At 42.1% G+C, this 7,486-nt stretch overlaps 1 long non-coding RNA gene across 1 annotated transcript; it reads right to left on the bottom strand.

Annotated features, from left to right (window-relative positions):
* Positions 1-6: 6 nt before the first annotated feature.
* LOC103475978 (uncharacterized) lies at positions 7-7,194 on the bottom strand. The gene is made up of 4 exons (XR_535387.2): positions 2,499-7,194; positions 713-782; positions 247-394; positions 7-121 (listed from the first exon to the last, which is right to left on the bottom strand). It is a non-coding gene; the product is annotated as an uncharacterized LOC103475978 (long non-coding RNA).
* Positions 7,195-7,486: the final 292 nt, after the last annotated feature.

The following is a 7,486-nucleotide window of genomic DNA, read 5'->3' as shown; positions in this document are numbered from 1 at the left end:
AGCTGCAGAAATCCTATATGTGTGCTCATTCTCTAGTAGGACTTCTTTTGACGTCTGAATTATCCGTGTCCATGACTCCAATGATTACAGCGGCAATGTTCTCCTCCTTTTTAGCCTGTTACTACAATACAAACATATATTACACATATAATCAGGTTTGTGAGTTTTYACGTTATCTAAAAACGAGAACAAAAAAGAAAAACATCAAGACTAAAYGTAAAATAAAAGTAGTAACTTACAACATACCTCTATTTTTTATAAATGACGTGCTCTGCAGCTGAGCGCCGTAGCCATATTCTTGGCACCTTACGTGGGAAACCGTCACGTGGTGCCCAATGCAGAGCTCGTAGAGGGCTGCCTCCCTCCACAGAGACAGGGACATTGTGCAGCTGCCCTGTAATTACAGGAATTATTACCAAATTAGAGATTTATCAAGGAGCTCTCAAAAAGTCAATAATTAGACAAACGCACTACTCTACCTTTTCTGATCACATGCTGCACAACAACATACAAGCTRTTATTGTGTCAACTTAAAATTTTTCATTTAAGTTGAAAGTTACAGTAGATAATTTCTATGACAGTATGCTTTTTACATTTTTGTTTAAACTGTTTCTATATCCGTTGTATAATATCAACACAGATATGTGTTTATCTGTTTTTATAAAAGTTGACTACTGCAGCTTTGACCAAATCTTAAAACAAGTTATCGTACCTGTTTGAGCCGCAGGTTGTGGATTGGGTACATCTACTCTTCCAGACCTGACCATCCTAACTGCAGCAAGCTGAAAAGTACAAAGAAATGTACTTTTAGAGTTTACATAATGGGACCTTTCATGTTATCCTGTAGTTAGTTTAGATCTACAGTTAGCAAATTAAGTCCTATCATATGGGAAAATAATAAGAAATTCATGCCTCAACAATTTCTCCTTGGACACTGATCAGCCGTTTCCCCACTGCCGTCAGCTCCTAAGGGTAAGTAGCGCTGAAGGATGTAACAAAGCCTCTGCTTTGTCCAGCAACTCATTGTTAATGGCCACCTTAGGCCCTTTATAAAACTGCGTGGTCGGAATTACATTCAGCATGTAAGGGGGCTCCATCCCCCTTAGTGCATAACCCCTCATAATGTATGTCTGTCCCTCTGAGATGTTTTTTAAAATACTTTTCAAATATTGTTAATTTTGCAACACGTTAGATCTGTAATAACTTACTGTTTTTTGTTGTTGTTTGAAGAGGCTCTGCTCTTCCATCGCTCAATCCCCAGCTTATTGCTTTTTCTTCTTTTATTTTTAAAATCTTGATGTTTATGGGGGTGGTCTGTAAAATGGTGTTTCCAGACTTAAGGTTGTTGTTTTAGTTAAAACCATCCTACGGGGAAGAAAAGGAGAGAAACAAAATRTCAATTACAACTCCATCAAGCCTCTGGCTTTGTCAATGGCCACCTTAGGCTCTTTATAAAACTGCGTGGTCGGAATTACATTCAGCATGTAAGGGAAGGGAGCGGGAGATCGACAGGCGGATTGGGGCAGCGTCTGCCGTGAAGCGGGCGCTGTACCGGTCCATCGTGGTGAAGAGAGAGCTGAGCCAAAAAGCGAAGCTCTCGATTTACCGGTCGATCTACGTTCCCACCCTCATCTATGGTCATGAGCTTTGGGTCATGACCGAAAGAACGAGATCACGGATACAAGCGGCCAAAATGGGTTTCCTACGCAGGGTGGCTGGGCTCTCCCTTAGAGATAAGGTGAGAAGCTCGGTCATCCGGGAGGGACTCAGAGTAGAGCCGCTGCTCCTCCACGTCGAGAGGAGCCAGTAGAGGTGGCTCGGGCATCTGGTAAGGATGCCTCCTGGACGCCTCCCTGGTGAGGTGTTCCGGGCACGTCCTACCGGGAGGAGGCCCTGGGGAAGACCCAGGACACGCTGGAGGGACTATGTCTCTCGGCTGGCCTAGGAACGCCTTGGGATTCCCCCCGGAGGAGCTGGAAGAAATGGCTGGGGAGAGGGAAGTCTGGGCCTCCATTCTGAAGCTGCTGCCCCCGCGACCCGACCCCGGATAAGCGGAAGAAAATGGATGGATGGATGGATGGTTTTTTTTGTTGTTGTTTGAAGAGGCTTTGCTCTTCCATCGCTCAATCCCCAGCTTATTGCTTTTTCTTCTTTTATTTTTAAAATCTTGATGTTTATGGGGGTGGTCTGTAAAATGGTGTTTCCAGACTTAAGGTTGTTGTTTTAGTTAAAACCATCGTACGGGAAAAGAAAGGAGAGAAACAAAATGTCAATTACAACCCCATCAAGCCTCTGGCTTTGTCCAGCAGCTCATTATTAATGGCCACCTTAGGCTCTTTATAAAATTGCGTGGTCGGAATTACATTCAGCATGTAAGGGGGCTCCATCCCCCTTAGTGCATAACCCCTCATAATGTATGTCTGTCCCTCTGAGATGTTTTTTAAAATACTTTTCAAATATTGTTAATTTTGCAACACGTTCCATCTGTAATAACTTACTGGTTTTTTTTGTTGTTGTTTGAAGAGGCTTTGCTCTTCCATCGCTCAATCCCCAGCTTATTGCTTTTTCTTCTTTTATTTTTAAAATCTTGATGTTTATGGGGGTGGTCTGTAAAATGGTGTTTCCAGACTTAAGGTTGTTGTTTTAGTTAAAACCATCCTACGGGGAAGAAAAGGAGAGAAACAAAATGTCAATTACAACTCCATCAAGTGCCACCTCCTGAGCCCCACACTTTAATGGGGAACCTATTAATAGCCTATTAATTATATTAGCTGTATAATAACTCAGCAGCTATAACCAGGCCTGGGTGCATAGGTGGGCATTGATGACCCGGCCACAAAGTCAGCCGGCATTTTATTTGATTTCACTATAGTACATTTTGCAAGTTTCTAAGAGAGGCTCCACCAGATTTATCTCCAGAGCCGCTGCTTTAACACCGGAGCCGTTAGGCGGAGGAGCTGTTTACCAGCCGATTAACAGCAGGTGAAAACAATGTTCAACTGGACAGGCAAACGATTGAAGAGCTGTTCAACAGTTTACAGCAGGTAAACAACTGATAAACAGTTTACTTGTCGAACCATAATTCTAACCTGCTGTTGAACGGCCAGTAAACAGCTGTTCAACTGTTTACCAGCTGTAACCAGCTGCTAACCGGGGCCRTTAGAACTAAGCGTTAAAGGTTGTTGGCTAGAGCTCGATGGGCTGGCCCGCTAAACTGCCCAGCCGTTTACCACAGTTAAAGGCCCCAGGTGGGCAGTTCCCTGCTCCACAAATAGAAAAATACTGACACATCTGTTATCAAGTCTTGAAGCGGAAATTTTTCCAGAATTTCTAAGGGAAAAAAGTACCTGAAGAGCGAGACCAACAGGCTGAGAAACAGCTTATAGCTGTATAATTTTGAAGACTTTCAAAGATAAAAGCACACAAGGTCAGTTACACCCCCGACACAAAGAATGTATAAAGAAAAAAACGACCAACGGTTAAGACATCAAACTCAAACCACATTTTGTTAGAAAACCATTTAGTTTTCTGTCAGTTAAGTTCAAAATATCACACACCAGTTTACCAGAAACTRCAGTAATTTGTAAAAGCAAAGTGTTTACTGTCCTACATAAACACTGTCATAGATGAGTTCAGCATGATCTCTTCTTTGTTTGTATTCATCCATCCATTGTTTTTACCCCGTCACCCATGAAGGGTCGTGTGGGCTGCTCATTGGGTGAGAGGTGTGGCACAAYCTTGACACGTCTGTTTTAGTCATGAACATTCAAAAACATGAATGAATGAATTTTTGTCAATCTTGCACAATTAAATTGTGTCCCTAATGGTTCCATCCGTGTYGGCCACACTTACAAATACTGAGCAATTAAAGTGGGATCAAGAGGATGTTGTTGTCCTACTCCCAATGCAGTGGGAGATGGTTGCTTACATAATTTCAGGTAAGCTTCATAGCRTAGCTTCCTTCACGATCGAGCCAGAGCTTTACATACACCAGATGTTAGTGATTGGGTAAAATCGGATCCAATCCAATAAAACTTAACAGAGTCCACCAACCAGTTGTTTCTCAATAGCCAAGAGTCCAGACCCACTGGCCAAAGCAAACATAAAATAATGGGGTGGTCATTCACCAGACTAGGGTCCTTGTTTGCTCTTTTCATCAAGGTTCACACCAGAAACCCTGATGTGAACCTTGATGGGGATTTTGAATTCAATAAGCAGTTCAACTCTGTCATTAGGAGAAGTCTTTATCACAGGCAAGATTCAAAACAAACAGAAGTCTTTAACCTTCTGGTTAGTCTTTACCTAACCAGGCTAGAGATCCTAATCTCATTAGAGCCAATGATGTCCATCAAGAAAGCAGTGTCTTTGAGGTGACACCATAAACTACATGTAGTTTGTGGCCATAAACTACATCCACATGTGAACCTCCTATTAACTCAGTTGTGTCAAACAACCCATCAGAAGTTTTCAAATCCATGGCATTATTATCTGTGCTTTCCCTCATTGTTTAAAAAGATAGTAATCATTCTGAATTTTTCTTTCATCATGATGGCATTTAGCAAAAGGAAATTGTTTTTGCTAAGTCTTGCAAGTTTGGTTTGATTTAATTTCAGACGGTGAGGAAAAAAGTGTGTCTTTTTAGTTGATGTGTGTAACATTTAGCTTTAATTATACATATTTTATTGGCCAAGAGATGTACAACCCTAAGTAAAAGTGACCTCTATAGGACATTGTAAGACTACTTTTTCATGTTTAGTCATTTTGTACAATAGCTGATATTAGCACGGTGAAGGTGAAAGTGAGGTAGTACTTTTTCTCTAAACTTTATGCTCAGTGGATGAACAGCGCTCAAACATTTTCTAGGTTTAGTACGAAATGATCTGATGAGAGAAGTTTTCTTTATACTAGTTCCTCTTTCAGTCTGCGACTGTCCCACCAGACGATGGCCCACCAGCCAGCTTTTTCCTGTTTGCGTCTTTGTCTGCCAGACGACCCAGGTTGGTGCTAAACATCTGCGGGTGCTCTGAAGAGAACCATAAAGCGTCATCTGCAAACACAGACACCTGACACAGCCTCTGCTGGAGCTCTGCTGAGAACCCCACGTGCRTGCGGCCTGGAACTAAATGGAACCTGAATTATGTGCTCAGAGCAAACAGAGACAGGCTGGTCAACAGAGAAAGGTGGTGTTGTAAAGTTGTCAGCGTGCCTGGCTGAAGTTAAAAGCTGTGAGAACTGTTGCGTCCTGGTGTTTACAGCACACRGGAAAGAGGAAGCGCGGACGTTCGTCTCACAAACGGGGACGAGGCGGGCTGTAAACGTGTTTGACTGCTCGCTATGGCAACCAGCACTTCTTAGATCTGCTTGTGTACACCATTTTTAATTTCGACAAAAAGATAAAAGACAAACACACGGCGAATTGTTTAAAATCTCCAAAGGCTTCAGAGTGCAAGGTTTAGGACACAAACAGTATAGTTTTGGATACTGCAGGTTTTTCATTGTTCRAAATGGAAAATATTTAAAGGGGCAGTATTATTTCGAATCGACTATTTGAACAGTTTTTATATCCTGTTCTAAGGTTAGTCTCTCATCAAAAACATACCTGGAGTGTTGCCTTGATTCTTTCATGCGCCCTTCAGTCTCCAGTGGCAACCATTCAAAACTCCTGGATGGATTCGCCTCACAGACCAGCCCTCCCCTGTGGATCCCCAACTCTACTCCTTCAGACTAGCCAGCAGCACTTAGCAAACACCAATAGAGCTCATTTTACAAGCTACTTCTTAGTTCAAAGCTGGTAAAAAAAAAAGTTTTTAAAGGGTTTAAAGAAGAGCCATACTGTAATGACTTCCTGAAGGCGGAGTTTCAGAAAGAGCAGGAGTTTCTTAGAGACAGAAGCCCAATTTCAAGGCATTAAATTATGAATTCAAATTTCCTTTAGGTCATATTGTATTATTATAAAAACTGAAGATATAAGTTATTTAATTGTGCCATTAAAAGTAAAGGGGAGATTAAAACAGACTTGCCATCCATGTATGAAAATGTTCTGCATGCCCAAAGCTACATGTTACAACAGCAGGAGCAGCTCACATTCACAGCTCCTGATTGCAGCAGCAAAACTCCACAGAAGTTGTGTCCAGGCAGAGGTTGGCAGCAGCCTGCGCAGCGTAAGCCAGAACGTTTTCATCACAGCAGGAGACCGTGCTTGCAATCAGCCTGCGTCCTTCACTCTCTTTCTGGTAAGCAATGAAAATACGGCTCTTACTTGGACCACTTAAAGAGCTAAAATCACTCAGCGCTGACAGCCACTGGAATRCGCGCAAACGTGTAAAAACAAACTTATACCCTCCTTGTGAGCGCGTTTCTGTCCTCGCCTGGTGTGCAGTGAAGCAATATGTTAATATCTAGAAATRTGAGCTTATCTTAGTGTTTACGTACAGCTGTTGCAACGCAAGTGAAAATGAACCCAGTCTGCGTTCAAAGTCTTCTGTCTTTTCTGCCATACTTTTTTCTTCCACAATAACCTTCACTTGCACCTTAACCTCATTATGAAGGTTGTCAAAGACCATCTGCTGGTCAACTGTAAAGTCATGTAACAACTCCACAGAAATACAATAATAAATTGTATGCGATTAAAAATACAATTTTTAATCGCATAAATACATTTTTGATATGATTTGCTGTCTTTACATGCATAATAAGAACTTGATATTGTATGGCTGTATCTGGATCATGCTGTTCCAGGGTTCTGTTGTAAAAAAAATATAAAAGTTTTGGGACAAAGGATCAAACTTGGCTATGGTGCTCACATCTGCATATTTACGATAGTAGAAATATGGTTTGTCTTGGCTACAAAATGGCGACGCATGTCAAAGTAACACAAACAAATTAAAGCTGCAAGCGATGTTGGAGGCCCTTGCAGCGAAGCACGCCGAAGGCCTACTGGCAACCGCGGGGGTTCCAGCACCGCCACGCTCTCGCCAACGCTTTTGCGCAGTTCCCGCAGCTGTCCACCAGGCGACACATTTACATCTTCCGCAGCGCCCTGACACAAGCACAGTCAATCTGAATTGCAAATTTAAGCTATTGGGCTCTTTAGAGGCTAACAAAGGTCAAGCCTAACAAGTTTACTGTTAATAAGATGAGGCATGTATGATTTAGAGCAGTGGTCCCCAATCCCCGGTCCGTGGACCAATTGGTACCGGGYCGCGCAAGAAATAATTGCATATTTCCGTTTTATGTATTATTTGAGTCTGAAGGATCTTTTATTTTGAAAATCCTTTAACCGGAGTGTCTYGGTTACTTGCGCGCCAACACGGAGCCCACAAGCAGCAAAATGAGTAAGAAACAGATCAGATGTCTTTGTAAAGTTTCTTTGGAAAGGGGAAAAGGCACAGAGAAGAAATGGGAGAATGGATTTATCCCAGACCTTTGTGCCTCGTTTTTTGGTGTTATTTTAAAATAAGTTGAAGTTTTTATTGTTTTGTTTTTT

Source organism: Poecilia reticulata, linkage group LG1 (genome assembly GCF_000633615.1).
Source record: "Poecilia reticulata strain Guanapo linkage group LG1, Guppy_female_1.0+MT, whole genome shotgun sequence".
Classification (NCBI taxonomy): domain Eukaryota; kingdom Metazoa; phylum Chordata; class Actinopteri; order Cyprinodontiformes; family Poeciliidae; genus Poecilia; species Poecilia reticulata.
The sequence above is the reverse complement of the archived record's forward strand: the minus strand, read 5'-3'. Positions and strand labels throughout refer to the sequence as shown.